The sequence below is a fragment of the Nycticebus coucang genome, chromosome 16 (genome assembly GCF_027406575.1).
Source record: "Nycticebus coucang isolate mNycCou1 chromosome 16, mNycCou1.pri, whole genome shotgun sequence".
Lineage (NCBI taxonomy): Eukaryota > Metazoa > Chordata > Mammalia > Primates > Lorisidae > Nycticebus > Nycticebus coucang.
In genome coordinates this window covers 38,626,192-38,644,685 of record NC_069795.1, presented here as the reverse complement: position 1 = coordinate 38,644,685, position 18,494 = coordinate 38,626,192, and the positions used below count along the sequence as shown (strand labels likewise).

At 33.6% G+C, this 18,494-nt stretch overlaps 1 protein-coding gene across 2 annotated transcripts in view; it reads right to left on the bottom strand.

Moving 5' to 3' along the window:
- CADM2 (cell adhesion molecule 2) overlaps positions 1-18,494 on the bottom strand; it is a 1,073,247-nt gene that overhangs the window by 559,226 nt on the left and 495,527 nt on the right. For both annotated transcript variants that reach the window (XM_053565552.1, XM_053565553.1), the window contains exon 3: positions 234-275. The gene's annotated coding sequence lies outside the window, so the exon portion shown is untranslated. The remainder of the gene's footprint in view (positions 1-233; positions 276-18,494) is intronic.

Here is an 18,494-nt window from a genome sequence, read left to right as displayed (position 1 = left end):
TTAATACATATTTTTTAAACTCTATATTATCCAGAAAATTCAGACATTAAGTTTGTAGTACTGACATCACCATAGAGCAAACAAAAAAAAATTAACATTGTATTTCCTACAGGTATTTTCAGTCATTAGACTCAAAAAGTTTTTGATTTTAAACAGGTATTATTAAGTCTTTAGATATATTTACATATTGAGCATTTCTATGAGGTATAATTACACCATTTTTCTTGTTTTACCTTGATGTAGTCTGATTATACAGGAAGGATTTATGTGCTTACCTAAAACAGAAAGGAGAAATGCATGCTGTTAGTTTCAAAGGAATATTATTTTGAAGTTTGCAGTGACCCAAACAAGACTATGGATAGCAATCACAACTCTCATTCCAACCTCTATTTTCCTTTGTGCCCTAGAGATCTTTATGTTGTGACAAAATCAAACGGAATGTTGTTTCTAAACCTGCATAGTCAAAAGAACCTTTACAAATTCCTCGGTAGCAAGCACATTTTTATTGAGTTGAAGACATCTATTTTTGTCAATTCTGTTCTGCCACTGGCGTACAATCCATCAAATAAAAAAATATCAACAGTGGGTTTGGTGGGATTGTATTACTTCCCAGAAGACCTTAGAAACATCCTTCCTACAAATGCATTGTTCCTGCTTTTACTACACTATCAATCATATTATCCACGTGCATCTGCTTGGGACATTTTAAAATGTAGGTCTGTTTTAAATGAAGTTAAGTGATAATACAGTGGAAATAATGAAGTGTCTAAAAAATTATACTGTCATATGAATCACAAGCACAATTTTAGGTCTATGGTCAGACCAGAAAAGCCACATTTTTCTTTTTTACATTAATAAACCAAGAGGGAACGCTAAATAATAAGGTATACTCCATTCTCAGAGAATATTTACCATTCTTAAAAGTGTATATTTTCTTGTGTTCCTACCCATCTCCAAATTTGAGAAAGGAGTCAAAATTCATAGGGCTTTTTGATCTGATGCTAAGGATGAGGTATGGTTTTAAGAAGGGATAGTTTACATCCACCATCTGAACTATGAGATCGGGCATTCCAAAGGTCTAATGTGTGAAATATTGTGTTTGACATTGGATGGTTGAGACTAGAGTTTATGAGCCCTCATTAGATTATTTATTTTCATGTTCACTATTTTTGACCACTTTGAGATCAGTAATTATATTTATCTTTTTGACTACAACATCTTATAGAGCATTAGATATTTGTAGAAACTCAGCTATCATTTTGGTATAAATAAATAGATGAATAAATGAATAATTGGACTAATCACATAGAAAAATCAAAAATGAATAGTTAAGCAATTTTCCAATAACACTGAGAAGAGTGGAATGTTTAATACACAGAATATAGTGGTTTGTTTGATTATTTGATTGCTTAGCTTTTACTTGGCAAAGCTCATAAAAGCAAGATTTGATTTTTTAAAAATTAAAACTGGAAAACAAAGCAACAATGTTTTATGGTTCAATAAACTGGAATGCCACATCAATAGGCTATTAGGGAGCATTTTTTGGCAATTTTCGGCATGTAAAACAAGAATTATAGGTTGCTATTTACCAATAAACATGTAATTCATTTTACATAATGTCTGTTTTGAGAGGTGGAAATTCTAATTGGAATATGCCGATTTTCCAATTAGCGTGGTGAAGGCAGATTTGCACATTTTCGGTAACTTGCAGTTTCCTCGGTTTGTATTTCTCCTATATGTAAAAGGGAGGAAGTGCCCGTAGTTTCCTTTATTTCCTCTGTTGCTGAAGAATTATGAAGATGAAAAAAAGATTCTTAGATACAAATAGCTCTTTATAAAGGAGATTCATGACCACCCTATAATTACTTTCTACCAGGGTTTTGACCAATTACTGTGCCATTTCTTCCCTCTCCATGGAGTGAGTTGTACTTATGAGTATTTATTTTCTTTCTTTGCTCCATTATACATATTGGAGATAATCTGGGCAGTGAGCCCAGACTGCTTTATTTTTTTGTTTATTATTTGTAGACTGTCCTAGATTCTTGTGAGAGGGCATATTCTAAATTATTACCATAATTAGAGAAAGATTGTCACTCTCTGAGATTTTAACATAATAAGATTCTCCAATTATTTTATAATAAGCTAAATACTATATATTTTTTGAAGTGCTGCACCACATCAATAAAGTATTTTAATTTTAACATTGCCTGACTGTCTAGACTGTGTTCCAGGAACAGGATGATTTTAACTCTATCACCTGTTGTCTGAAATTGAAGCCTATTTATAAACTGATTTTTTTTGTAATTATTATGCTCATATATTTTGCAATGCTTTTCTGTAATATATGGTGTTACTAACAAACCCTCACTTCAGTGTGGTGCAGACTATCACTGCCCTCCTAGATGAAAATCATAATTAAACACATGTAATTTTTGATGTAATTACTTTTTTGTAATTATTTCTTGATGTAATTATTTTTCTTATACATTTTACAATGCTTTTCTGTAATATATGGTGTTACTAACAAACCCTCACTTCAGTGCGGTGCAGACTACACTGCCCTCCTAGATGAAAATTATAATTAAACACATAGGATAGACATAGGCTGTAATATTTAAAAGCCAAAGACAGTTAATCTAAGTTGAATCAGTTACACGTAGCATCTAATTGTGTGTATACTTGTTTTTTGAAATGCAGTCACTTTAGAAAACTAAATAGTCGGGCGACGCCTGTGGCTCAAGGAGTAGGGCGCCGGTCCCATATGCCGGAGGTGGCGGGTTCAAACCCAGGCCGGACCAAAAATCACACACAAAAAAAGAAAACTAAATAGTCAGTCAATTTCCAGACCAGATCACAGTAGCCTCCCAGGATTTAAACTCCCATATGGTTTGGACCATGAGAGTGATAGTGACAACCATTTAACATTACGCTTCCAAAATAATGGGCTGCCTGGCTCTATGGAAACCTTGAATCAATAGTTCATGGAAACTTCCATCTTTCCTTAGAGTTTATTTTTAAACATCTTCCTCACCTCCCAGTTTATGGGTGCTTGGATACAAATATTTAAAACTGGAACAAACTTCAAATATGTTCTAATTCATAGCTGGGTGTTGTGATGGGCACTTGTAGTCCCAGCTACTTGGGAGGCTGAGCCTAGAGGATTGCTTGCACTCAAAGTTTGAGGTTTATGTGAGCTATGAGGCCATAGCACTCAACCCAGCACATAAAGCGAGACTCTGTCTGAAAAAAAAAATATATATATACACACACACACACACACATATATATATAAAGTATGTTAAGTATAGATGATCTCCAAAACTCTTTCACATTGGGTATAATATATATATTATATATAAAATAAATATTACATATATATTATATATAAAATGTTCTAGTTCAGTCCTAACATTTTAAATATGAAACTGTAAATGCAGGGAGGTTGAGTGCTTTGGTTAGAATCACACAGCTTTTGTTTTCTACTCTGACAGTCTTTTCACTTTAATTTGGAGATATACATCATACATTTTTCTCTTTCAAAAGAAACATATTCTTGTACATTTAACACAAAAACTTAAAAATAATTTGGCTTCATATGGACAATGATCAATAGCCACTCTTTCCAATAAAACTGCACATACACAACTGAATACACACACACACACACATTTCCTTTTAGGATCAGATTCTTCATTTCCACTCGGAGAATTCACCCTGCTCAGCAACTCAAGTATTAAAGCCCCTCACGTTCTAAATTACAGGACTTCAGTCATGCCTTGTTAAATTTAAAACATGACCAAGGAATTTTACCTGATTCCCATTGGACTTGTTTCAGAGTAGTCTCCCAAAGCAGTTCACATTGTTCTATTTTCCCCTTTGAATTATTTCATTCCAGAGCACATCTTTTTCACTCTAATTTTTTTTAATGTGTATGGATATGTTTTATTTATTTTTTTTATTAAATCATAGCTGTGTACATTAATGCAATTATGGCATACAATGTGCTAGTTTTATATACTATTTGAAATATTTTCATCACACTGTTAACATAGCCTTCATTGCACTTTCTTAGTTATTGTGTTAAGACATTTATACTCTACACTTAGTAAATTTAACATGTCCCCTTCTAAGATGCACCATACATGTGGTCCACCAATTACCGTCCCTCCACCCATCTTCTCCCCTCCCCTCCCTCTCCTCTTTCACTCTAATTTAGATGTTTACTATCACCCCAACTTATCCCTGGTCCAAATTCCAAATAGCTGGAATTTATAAGTTGGTTTGTCGTTATAATGTGTACTCTGTTCTTGCACAAGTTTTGCCAACAAACTAGCTTACATATAGCTAAATTTTCTTATCATAGAATACACATTATTAAAAACATACTGTAAAAGAGGGATTAGCAAACTTTCTATAAAGGACTATACTTTGCTCACTATTGGTATTGGCATTTTGAAAAATAAAATTGCCTCGTAATATGTAATTGACTGATTCATGATGTAGTGGGTGTCAAATAAAATAATAAGTCATAAAAAGCTGCAGGTGCAATACCAAAAGAAATGTGTGCTCCTGGAAGCCTATTTCTGAAGTGACCACAAATATAATGCCAGGATTTTACCTCTTTGGGATTTACATATTATCTATATGTGGAAAACAGTTGGAATAGATTACCTCCAAAAATCTTTCACATTGGGTGGTTGAGAAATCATTACTATTCATAATGAGACTTATTACCATGTGAAAATTTACAAAAATGCATATGTAAGGTGAGATTTGGATTCTGCAGACATATATAACTCTTTTCACTCAAATAAACAGCAAATTACAGTTTTAAAAACTTCTAGAAAATTTTATTGGTTAAAAAAAAAAATACCACCTGGATGGTATTACTGGTGTACAACTGGTTAAATTACCCCTAAGAGACAGATATAGTTATTAACTTCCTTTGATATATTTTTGAGATAATGAGAAGGTATTGATATGTAAAAAATCTATCAGTATAATATTGCTGAGGAACATGGAGGATTAAATTCTTCTTTCTCATTCACATTAGACCTATAAAGACAAATATATTGCCTAAGATTCCATTTGTATTGAAGGAGCTAAACTTGTAAAGCAACAAATATATGGATTTTAAATAATGTTTGCATGTAAAGAATTCTCCATAACAAGGATATTGTCTATCTTTTTTTGTTTAAAAGAAGTATTTAAGGTTCTTTTCACAGACATAAATAAGTTTGCAACAATACCTGCAAAGGTTAATTCAAATATAAGCTTGGAAAAATTTTTCTTGGTTACCTTTGTACATTTTTCTTACTAGCATAATTAATGTTTTCCATACTTTAAAATATTGTTTTGGCTAAAATATTATGTGGCAAATTACTTTAAAGTGAAGAACTTCAATGTTAGTACATTTAGGCTTAGGTCTGTTACATTAAAAATGTTAGGCAAAACATTGTATTTTTGGTAGTTAATTCTGTAATGAAATTTTACTTTTAATAAAAGATAAAAATTGTAGTATAATTATTGAAAGAGCCATGCCAATATTTTATCTCTTCTGAAGTATATATCAATTAAAAATAGTAAATATAAATCCAACAATAAAAAGCCCAAGCAGAGTACAGATGAAATATCAGAATCTGGGCACAGGGTCCTGCATTTATAGTCCCAGCTACTTGGGAGGCAGAGGTGTGATCACCTTAGGTTCAGGAGTACAAGTCCAACCTGGTCAGCACAGTGAGACCCTTGCTCTTAAAAATAAAATCAGAAGACTTTTGCTAATACACAAACTTTAAAATTATTTCTTTTTAAACGTGTGCTGTGTTTATTTTATATTTTAACATATGCTGCTGAATTTTGACCTTGTGTTACTGAAAACAATCAGGAATAAGGTTGCAAAGTCAGTGTTGCATATCATGGTCCTATTCACACATTCTAAATAGATGTCAAACTTATTCACATCAGTGGAGCTGGTCAAACTTGTTTATATCATTTAGATCTTCTCTAAATTTGACTTTCCACTGACTTTGAGAGTTTCAAGCTAAAGAGCAGCTAAATTAAGCAGAACATAACGAACAGTGCAAAGTAAAAGGAATATTTCAGTCCAAACCTCCTCATTCACTTAGTGTATGTTGTCCTATACACACTTGACATGCAAAACAACAGAAGCCAAGTACTGATGGTGAGGAAAAAATGCAAGAGAACTAGTTAGTGCTTTACACACCTCTGTGCTGATGTTAGAAATTTTATATTACAATGAAAAGTTGTTATTTGTCTCAAGTGAAAAAGAATAGGATCAGATTTGCCTGTGAAAGAGGAGGAAGAGAAGAAAAGTATTGGGGACATGTGAGATAAAAGTGGACCATTAATAGAAAAAAAATATGAAAGTATAAACTTAAATACCAAGAAACCCAAAAAACAAAAAAAAAAAAAAGAAAAGAAAAGAAAAAACAAAAATGCCAAATATTTTGACCTAACAAAGAGTTAACTAAAAGAGAATGGAAAATCAACTACTACATACTTAATGTTTCCAATACTTCTATTTTTTATTAATTGTACTACTTTTATGTAGGCTACTCCTTTCATTGACAAATATTAATAAAAGGTCTCACAAGCATAGAATGTCATATATAAAAAATTCCTCAATCAGTTTTTATACTGAGTGCAATGTGCTTTTTCATTTGTTAATTGGAATTGTTAATGTCTGAAAATTCTTTTTTTTTTTTTGTGGTTTTTGGCCGGGACTGGGTTTGAACCCACCACCTCTGGCATATGGGGCCAGCGCCCTACTCCTTTGAGCCATAGATGCTGCCCAATGTCTGAATATTCTTAAACATTATGATATCAACTGTCAAACATCACAACATGAAAGAAAAAGAAAATAAAACCATGAAGTCATTATGATGAGTACTTCACGGCAGAAGTTCTGTAACTTGGCTACATATTCTAAGTACCTGGAAATCCCTGAACATAAACAAAACACACTAATGTCTTTGGAATTTAATTGGTATAATTAGAGACCATTCTTCTGACTGGTTCAGATCCTGTTCAGGTGTTTTTAATGAGCATCAGAGAACTTGTTCAAAGCTCTCAAATGTGGATTTATTTCAGCTGCTCTTACAGTGTTACTCACTGATTCCTCTCTTGGCCTTTTACAGTCTTTGACTGCAACCCATATTAAAGAAATACATTGTGTTACAGTACCCTGTGAACGCAGCATCCAACATCCCTTCATGATCAGAACACTTAAGAAAATTGGTATAGAAGGGGCATTTCTTAAACTGATAGAGGCCATCTACAGCAAACCCACAGCCAATATCATATTGAATGGAGTTAAATTGGAATCATTTCCACTCAGATCAGGAACCAGACAAGGCTGCCCATTGTCTCCATTGCTTTTTAACATTGTAATGGAAGTTTTAGCCACCACAATTAGGGAAGAAAAGGCAATCAAGGGTATCCACATAGGGTCAGAAGAGATTAAACTTTTGCTCTTCGCAGATGATATGATTGCATATCTGGAAAACACTAGGGACTCTACTACAAAACTCTTAGAAGGATCAAGGAATACAGCGGTGTCTGAGGTTACAAAATCAACATTCATAAATCGGTAGCCTTTATATATAACAATAGTCAAGTTGAAAAAACAATTAAGGACTCTATCCCATTCACAGTAGTGCCAAAGAAGATGAAATACTTGGGAGTTTATCTAACAAAGGACGTGAAAGATCTACATAAAGAGAACTATGAAACTCCAAGAAAAGAGATAGCTGAGAATGTTAACAAATGGAAAAACATACCATGCTCATGGTTGGGAAGAATCAACATCATTAAAATGTCCATACTACCCAAAGCAATATATAATTTCAACGCAATCCCCATTAAAGCTCCACTGTCATACTTTAAAAATCTTGAAAAAACAATACTTTGTTTTATATGGAATCAGAAAAAAACCTCGAATAGCCAAGACATTACTCAAAAATAAAAACAAAGCAGGAGGAATCATGCTACCAGACCTCAGACTATACTACAAACCAATAGTGATCAAAACAGCATGGTACTGGCACAAAAACAGAGAAGCAGATGTCTGGAACAGAATAGAGAACCAAGAGATGACTCCAGCTAATTACCATTATTTAATCTTTGACAAGCCAATTAAAAACATTCAATGGGGAAAAGATTCCCTATTTAACAAATGGTGCTGGGTGAACTGGCTGGCAACCTGTAGAAGACTGAAACTGGACCCACACCTCTCACCATTAACCAAGATAGACTCTCACTGGATCAAAGATTTAAACCTAAGACATGAAACTATAAAAATACTAGAAGAGAGTGTAGGGAAAACCCTTGAAGAAATTGGGTTGGGCGAGTTTTTTATGAGAAGGACCACCCGGGCAACTGAAGCTGCTTCAAAAATACACTATTGGGACTTGATCAAACTAAAAAGCTTTTGCACAGCCAAGAACACAGTAAGTAAAGCAAGCAAACAGCCCTCAGAATGGGAAAAGATATTTGCAGGTTATGTCTCCGACAAAGGTTTAATAACCAGAATCCACAGAGAACTCAAACGTATTAGCAAGAAAAGAACAAGGGATCCCATCGCAGGCTGGGCAAGGGACTTGAAGAGAAACTTCTCTGAAGAAGACAGGCACGCGGCCTTCAGACATATGAAAAAATGCTCATTATCTTTAATCATCAGAGAAATGCAAATCAAAACTACTTTGAGATATCATCTAACTCCAGTGAGACTAGCCTACATCACAAAATCCCAAGACCAGAGATATTGGCGTGGATGTGGAGAAAAGGGAACACTTTTGCACTGCTGGTGGGAATGCAAATTAATACATTCCTTTTGGAAAGAGATATGGAGAACACTTAGAGATCTAAAAATAGATCTGCCATTCAATCCTGTAATCCCTCTACTGGGCATATACCCAGAAGACCAAAAATCACATTATAACAAAGATATTTGTATCAAAATATTTATTGCAGCCCAATTCATAATTGCTAAGTCATGGAAAAAGCCCAAGTGCCCATCGATCCACGAATGGATTAATAAATTGTGGTATATGTACACTATGGAATATTATGCAGCCTTAAAGAAAGATGGAGACTTTACCTCTTTCATGTTTACATGGATGGAGCTGGAACATATTCTTCTTAGTAAAGTGTCTCAAGAATGTAAGAAAAAGTACCCAATGTACTCACCCTTATTATGAAACTAATGTAGGACCTTCGCATGAAAGCTATAACCCAGTTACAACCGAAGAATAGGGAGAAGGGGGAAAGGGAGGGGAGGGAGGGGGATTAGTGGGATTACACATGCGGTGCATCTTACAAGGGTATATGTGAATCTTAGTAAATGTGGAATGTAAAGGTCTTAGCAAAATAACTAAGAAAATGCCAGGAAAGCTATGTTAACTAGTGTTATGAAAATGTGTCAAACGGTCTATGAACCAAGTGTATGGTGCCCCATGATCATACTAATGTACACAGCTATGATTTAATAAAAAAAAAGGAAAAAAAATAATTACAAAACAAGTTCCATAAAATGATAATCCTCTTTACACTTGTGATATTTTCTATTCTCTTATTTTTTAATGCTGTTCATAGACAATTAGACTTAACATGAATCACTAATGAGTCACAATTTGCAGTTTGGTGTGATTACTGGACTTTTCTTATTCACAAGTAACATATTCTGCATAACCATACTCTAAGAAGATTTGTGGCATAGAGAAAAGACTGTGTGTTTTGTTTTTTTTTAACTCCACAGCAGAGTTATTCATTATGTTGCTTATATGCATAATATTTCAAAAAACGAAGCTCCACTGAGGATGTGTATTGTTTGTGTGGTAGGAGCAGACTGATAGCTAGATCCCCTATGTTATGCACCATCTGGACACATTACACCAGTTTCTAAGGCAGAAGTGGCAGAACATTAAGGTTCTACTTGCATATTTATTGTCTGATCTGATTAACTCCAGTTATCCAAATAGGTGTGTAAAGAAATGAAGGCCGTGATGGCAATGAAGAATTACGTGTTTGAATGCTAATACGTTGGTCTAACAACAAAATAAAAATCTCAAACTACTTAGGAAATACAATTCTTCAAAGACAGAAAAAAAGAGTATGTCAGAATGATTTAGGCTGTATTATATTCACCTGAAATAAAGTAAAAATACAAAGCAATAAAACCTAACCTTCTACTATTAATTTCTAAGCAATGACCAAAAAACTTAGCTGTACATGTGCTTTATTTAAAATAGTGAAACTCAGGAGACATATTTACAATCTGTTCTTAAAAATCAATGCAACTATTCTGGCAATGTGTCTGATCGCCTGAGCATATTTACCAACAGAAGCAAGCTTTTAAAAATCCAGAAATCAAAATGTTCCTTCAAATAAACTTAAGAAAAATTTTCCAGTGATTTGGATATGTTAACAATCTACTCAGTTTCTTAATTCCATTACTTTTCCCAATTGTCATTTTCTCACATAAAAATCTTTGTATGTGTAAAACTTCTTTTTATGAAGTTTAGTATAATATGTGTATACTTCCCATTTCATCTAAAACTTAGGCTGATAATGTATCAGAGTGTCTTTTTAAAAGCTAGATAACTTGTAAGACTTACTAAAGAAAACATTTAAAAACTTCCATGATCTATATATCCCTTTTTACAAAAAGTCACTTAAATAAATCTCCCCCCCCCCCAAAAAAAAAATAAAAGCTTATATCATGAGGGAATACAAGTACTTTCTGTTCTGTTGACATAAACAGCAATTGATAAGGTTTCCTTGAATACTCTTATAGAAATGCTGATGTATTACACTTAGGATTACTAGTTAGTTCTCATTTCCTTTTAACTTTTGCCTCTGGATAAGCTCAGCTATTCCCAGGAAGAAACACTGATCAAGTACATTTGTCATGCAAGCAACCATAATAAGGTAATTCATCATAGTCTGTCAAGTTTTATTCTAGAAAGACTCCTGCATTTTTATTCTTACTTAAAAATCTACTGTCACTCCAGCAGAAAATTTGGTAGACATTTTGGACATGTTTAAAAGCCCTTCCAAACTGATAGTGGCAGATAATTAAGTTATCAGCTACCAAAGCTCCTTTTTATTTTCTTTTTCCACAATATGTATGACACCAGCAACCCTCTTGGCTAGTTTAATCGGACCTGTTCACAGAGCATGATACCTTGTTCTCTTTCCTTTTTCCTCTTTAAGAGTAGCCAATGACCAAAGTAATTCACAATGACAAATGAAGCCTTTCTCGGGAGTCTAATTGAGCAATTTTGTTTTCCTACAACGTCCTGAACTCCTTTCACTAAGGTGGCAAGAAATAGTTGGTAGAAAGAAACTATGTGGATTAAGGGTTTCTGAAGAAAAACTAAATAAACTCTACTCAGGTGTACCGTGTTATACCTCAATAATATTTCTTGTCATTCAATTCACCTATTCAATTATTTACTCTGTGTGTGTCCTTTACCTGAAACCACTTTCAATAATGTTTCCTTGGGATGGCCACTTTATCAAATTCTAAAGTCTTAGAAGCTATAAACTGATGCCAGAACCCAGTCCACCCTTGAAAGTGGTACGATTTCTAAGGTCTTCGTCCTCCTCTTGGGAATTTACAAACTGATGCCAGCACCTCGTCCACCCTTCAAAGCAGTTTTAGAACCCTTTTTCCTGGAGTGGCCATGAGATGTTCTGAATGTCATCAAAATGTCTCCCTTTCAATATTTCCTTTATTTTCAGCTAGAGGGGAAAAAGCCCTTGAGGGCCAAATCAGGTGAGTAGAGAGTATATTCTAACACAGTTATTTGATTACTGGCTAAAACTCCGTGTGAGCTGACGCATTGTCATGATGCAGGAGCCTTGGTGAAAAGTTCTGGTCATTCTCGTCTAACTTCTTCATGCAGGCTTTTCAGCACTTCCAAATAGTAAACACAGTTAACTTTCTGTCCAGTTGGGAGAAATTCCCAATGAACAATCTTTCTGATATCAAAAGTGTTAACAGCATAATTCTGATTTTATTTGGACTGATGGGACATTTTTGGCTGTGGAGAATTGGCTGACTTCCATTGTACACTTTGACACATTGTTTCAGGGTTGTATTGGAACATCCATGTTCTGTCATCAGTGATAACATGGTGCAAAACACCATCTTGCCTCTCGAAAAGGTTGGGGTTTTTTGTTTGTTTTGGGGGGATTAATTGAGGGTACAAAGACAATCAGGTTTCACTGATTGTGTTTGTTTGGTAAAGTCCCTCTTGTAATTGTGCCCTGACCCCAAGAGGTGTGGCATAGACTGTGACCCCCCCATTCCCTTTAAATCTCCTTTGCAGTTTTTATTGGTGGGCTCCTTTGGGATCATTTTTGCACCTATTTTTCTCACACCAAGATTTTCAGTTAAGGACGGCGCCTGTGGCTCAAAGGAGTAGGGTGCTGGCCCCAGCCAAAAACTGCAAAAAATAAAAAAAAGAGATCTTCAGTTATGATTTTCCTGTTTTTCTATCAACGTTTACCTGGTATGCTATGCTTCTCACAGTCAACTGACAAATTTGAGTCATGACTTTTTCAACGTTTTTGTCAGTTCTGCTCCTTACCAGCCACCCTGACCTGTCTTCATCTGTGATATGTTCTCTTCACTCAGGAAAATGTTTCATTTATTTGTACACTGATGCTTTCTTAACAGCATTATTCTTGTAAACTTGGACTAACACATCCCAGATATCACTTCCACTCTTGCCAAGTTTAACAAGAAATTTACAAATGTTTGTTCATTGCTCTAATTCGAGCTCCAACATTTTGCACACACAAATGTAGCACAACAACAATGAATGCTACTCAGCAAGACATTGTCACATGTTGACACAACACAGCTGTGAGACACTATATACCAAGGTTATGAAACCTTACTGAGCTCTTTGCACAGTGCTGCCACTGTAAGCACATGGTGGTAAGTTCATGAGGTTAATTGTCAGGCCTTGTATGAACAAAGCCATACAATTTTTGATTACACATTTCTTGAATTACAGTTGCAAAATTCAACAACACCAACACCAACATTTGGTGTCAACTGTGCCCTCATTTTATTTTTTCTGTCCTTTGTTATTTTACCCTTTCTGTTTAATACATAGGGAATTTTAATATTATTAAAAGTGCTTGGCTCTTCATTAGTTATGATGAATATACACATTTTTATATATGCAAAACAATACATATTCAATATGCACATTATTCATATGTAATTCAATATTATAAGGTCAGTTAATAATTTTGTCAGTTAATAATAATAGGTCACAATTTCCTCTTCCTCTGCTTTTCAAAAACAAGTGTAAACTAACAAGTAAAATAAAAATGATAGCTAAATATTACTACGTAAAACAATTTTAAAACTCAGTTCCAACTGCTATAGAATACACTCCTAAGCCTTCTTAAGTGTTTGCTACTAGAGTTTGAATCATCAGGAAATCACCCATTGTTGGCTTTGATTGTCTAAAAGCTTAATTATAAAATTCCTTTTGAAGAAGAACTTGAGAAATTTGAATGACTAGATGACAAATAATCACAACAATAGAAATTTCTCAAATCAACTATAAAACATTATCGTCCTCTCTCAAAAAAGGTCAGAAATCAACTTTATTTCATCAAAACAAATAGCCATCAATAATAAAACACATAATTATTTTAATATATCCCTACAGAAAAGAAACATCACTAATTAAAGTACATAATCTATAATGAAACATTTCAATGTTAGAGATGGAAAATATTGAAAACATATGCATCTTTATACCGAAGAACTATCATATTTTTTCCATATGATTTTTTTTTGAAATGGAACCCATTGATTTCTGAAAACTAAATATCCTACATTTTTAACTCCCTGAAAAAACAAAAACTTAGAGAATCCCTGAATAGTTCAGATTTTGTAGCACTTGTTAGTTAATTTTGTTCACCAAATCTTTCACAGAATGTTAGGACAAGTCTATGAATTGGGAAATGTATTGAGATAAAAGAACTTCTTTGGGCAATAAATAAGTAAATATAGTCCCCAATATTATTATATCAGAACTCTATTCAAATATTAATGACTGAGAAAAAAACTAAAAACTGAATCAATAGGGGCCAGGTCTTTCTATTAGAATATTTCTAAATATATCAATAAAGCCTTATAAGAGAACTAAGCAACATTCTACTCCTTATATCATTTTTTTTGAAAACCTGAATTATATACGGTTTTATAAAAAAACCTTACCAGTTCTCTATGTAGAATTTCATTTGTGTGACATATATTTTAGAAACTCTGGAAAGAACTTCCTGGGTTTCAAGAAAAGCAGCATTCACCCTACAGGTTGCTGGAAGAATCTGTAAATAATGACATCTATGGAGAGCTCCAATGCACCATCAACAATGGCCTGGCTACCATAACCATTAGGAGAGAATGTATAAACCTCTTACTTTACTTCCCAAAGGTAAATGAAAGTTATCCAGGACCAAGTCAAAGAAATACATTTACCTTTTATAGGAGTATTTAAACTCACTGCTTAAATACTTAAAAATATACACAATTCACACTTTATGGGGGCAAGACATGATTGCAAGAGGGACTTTACCTAACAATTGCAATCAGTGTAACCTGGCTTATTGTACCCTCAATGAATCCCTAACAATAAAAAAAAAAAAGTTAAAAAAAAATAAAAAAAATACACAATTTTAAATTGAATTGACTACCTAATAATGTATTAATATTAATTAATATTAATAGTCTAGAATGATAAAAATACTCAAATTAATGTCAATTTTTACACATGGACAAGATAAAATTTTATTGACAAAGCTACCAATGCTGCCAATAATAATTCCAGAGTTTAAAATTGAGACAATTTAGGTGTCAAAAGGATAAATCTATAAGGAAGCTTTAGAGCAGCTTAACCAGTAGAAGATCCTTAAATACTTGACCTCTTTGCCAGAGACCAGAGACCAGATGTCATGGTGCCCTGAAAACAAAACATTTGTGAAATTCACTAAAGAAGAGTTCAGATTTTCTGTGAGACTGTTTTACTATTAATTATAATTACTTTTGACATCTGTCCATCATACTATATTCCTGCAGAAGAGTAAACTTCATTTTTTGTCATTGTTATGATTGGTGTTAGTGTTTTTGTTGCTCTTAGATGAAACAATGAGAACATTCAAAATTTGTGATGCATTTGAAATTTAGAAATATAGGAGTAAGGATTATAGGTGAAATAAACCATTGGAAACAGGGTGAACTCAGAATTTGTACTCAGTATACTTATATGAATGTTATTGGTCCTGGAACAACATTTTAAAATCACCAAAAATGTGGTTACCTGAATCCGACATACACAGAAACATTTTGCATTCTTTTTTTTTCTTTTTTCTTTCTTTTTTTTTTTTTATTAAGTCATAAACACACAGATCTTGTAACATTGATGCCTTTATGGGGTACAATGTGCTGGTTTTATATACAATTAGGAATGCTTACATCAAACTGGTTAATATGGCCTTCACCTCATTTACTTAATTATTCTGTTAAGACCTTCTTAACATGTGGTATATTGTGTAAATGCCAGTTATCACTACTTTTTTTTTTTTTCTGAGACACAGTCTCACTGGGATGCCCTTGGTGTAGTGCTGAGGTGCCACTCACAACAACCTCAAACTCCTGGATTGAAGGGATCTTCTTGCCACAGCCTCCCAAGTAGCTGGGTCTACAGGTGCCTGCCACAACCACCAGCTAGTTTTTGTGTTTTTAGTAGAGATGGCGTCTCGACCTCACTCAGACTGGTCTCTAGCTCTCAAGCTCAGGTGATCCACCTGCCTTGGCCTCCTAGAGTGCTATTAGTCCTTCTTTTAATGTGACATGTCAGACTCTAAAGTCAATAAAATCGACTTTCTGACCAAAAATATTTATTACATATGGTCAATTACCATTATCCACAGTAATTATGCCTTATGATGTCACTGGGAACACTGCATTAGTAAATACTGAACCACTCTCACTGGGAAATCCAGAGTTAAATTCCTGTGAACTTCTGCTCGCAACACTTTTGTCAGTCCATAAAACCATCTTATTAAATATATATATTTCTTATAAATAATTATAGGCAGTATTTTTTATAGCAAAACCACAATCTGTGAAGGATTTAACATTTTCCTGACTTTGAGTAATTCAATCAGACATTTCTTCGGCTTTCCACTTCATGGAAATGCTTTTCTTGAAGTTTTTTAAAATCAGTGCAATCTCATGAGTACACAAATGTAGCTGTTTTTCTGTCTTTACCATAGCTTGATCATGCACTGTAGATGTAACTTTAGAAATGTCCAGAGTAGCCTCATGTACAGATGAATTTCTTCTTACCACATTATTGATTCATTAACATTGAACTCGTGGCCAGCAGACCTATACTGTAACTCATGCCTGAAAGGAGGCTTACCTAACAGGATTATTTTTCCCCATAAGGCACTTCATAATCTTTTTGCAAGTAAGGACACTAGGTGGCATAATGCTTGGGGGACATTTTTAGCAGTGAAATCACCCACAAGCAAAAAAAAAAAAAAATACCCACAAAAAATACACCCTCAAAAAAACTCACTTGGCAATAAATAGACCATGAAAAGGACATGTCTCTGCAGTGCAGAGCCGAAGCAGATTGCAGTGTTACCTTGCTTGACCTTAGCTAGGAACATGTTGCTAAGGACCCAAACTTTCTGCCATTCTGAACATGGAACGACCGTGGAAGTACCCCAGGTACTGATTTTGAGGTTACCAATACATTTTTGTCTCCAGGCAATTTTACAAATGCAGAATGTATAAATAATGAGAATGGGCTGCGCAAAAATATATCACGTACAAACACATAAAGCTAGATAGCTAATTTTTCCTAATGTTGAACTCAACCAGAGAAAAAATAATAAAGTCCAATATTCTTGACAGATCTCTGTCCTACAACTGCATGAACTTCTTTGTCCCATATATTAGAAAAAAATATGAAATGTAAAAAAATGATGTAACTTTACAAAATCCTGCTTTTTCTTTGATAAAATATATTAGTGGGAATTTTGAAATTATGTTTCTAATTCAATAAATAATTATAATAAACTGATGAACATTACAAGGCTTTAAAAATTGAAATAGCATTTTAAATGATATTTTTGCATTTCCAGATCTTCAAAAATTAAATGAATTTTTAAAAATAGTTTTTCTATATTTGTTTTTTACCTGAATGAAAGTTATTTTTTTCAATATATTGACATAAAAGTTTATTACCCTTTAAAATTCTCTACATAGTACTTTCCCAGACAGAGAAGAGATTAGAGTTAAATAATTGAGCTTCATTTTTTACCAATTCTCCATGTTCTATGCATTAATAAGATGCTTTGATTTCCCGCATACAATATGAGATTTCACACTCATGTGTCTTGGGTCATGCTTCTCACTCTGATGAAAAGGGAGTAGTTTTTATTTCCTTGTCTCCATAATATTTACAGATTCAGATATGATTCCTGGTATGGAAATATTGATTGTTCTGATGTCCAAAAAAGATGCTTTGGAAACATTTTCTGTTTTGATTTACAGTCATAAAGGCATTGGATATTTAAACCGAATCTTCTCTGACTTTGACTCACACAAAGTAAATGAAATTAAGTACAAAAAGCAAAATACTAATAACAAAGAATTTAACTCAAATAATGTAGGCAATTTTAAGAAACAAGGTTTAATTCAAAGGAAAGCAAATCCTTCCGTGATGTAAAAAAGATCCTTAAACAACAATAAAAGTTGATTACATAAAAGTATCTGCAATGGTTAGTGGATATTGGCAGCTTCTATAAGTCTTACTTATTTTTGATTTTTTTGAATTTATAACACATTCATAATACAATGAATAAATGAATACAAAAATCAGAGGGGGCCCCCACAGGCACAGTGTGTGGGATTAAGAGATAAAAGAAAAAGACACGACTGCTCAATTCATGTTTTACTTCCATCTTCTATAGAATTTAAGGTAGAAATAGCAGGGAAATCACTTTAGAAAGGACAAATTTTATTTTTGATTGGCGGTGGAGCCATGAGATATTTCAAATAATTTTCAGTTTTCTGTTGCATTATAGAGTGTTGCGAGAATTACTAGTGTGATTACTGATAAATCTTTCGGAAACTAAGAAATAAAACTTGTGCTAAACAATATTTCAGATGACAAAAATTTATAATTTTTAAAGTGGTGGATTTCAGATAATCTGAAAATAATCTGTTATTACCTGGTGGCATATTATGTTATTCAAGGGACAAGACATGTCTCCAGCAAATCCCTTCATCTTTTGTTTAGATGTACAGAGAGCTGCTATCTAAGGAGAACGCCATAAACTATAATACGCAGGTTTTTAATAAATAATTACATAAGTTGTCTCCTGATATCATCTTGTGACTAAAATGAAGAAAGATGAAGTAAAAGAGA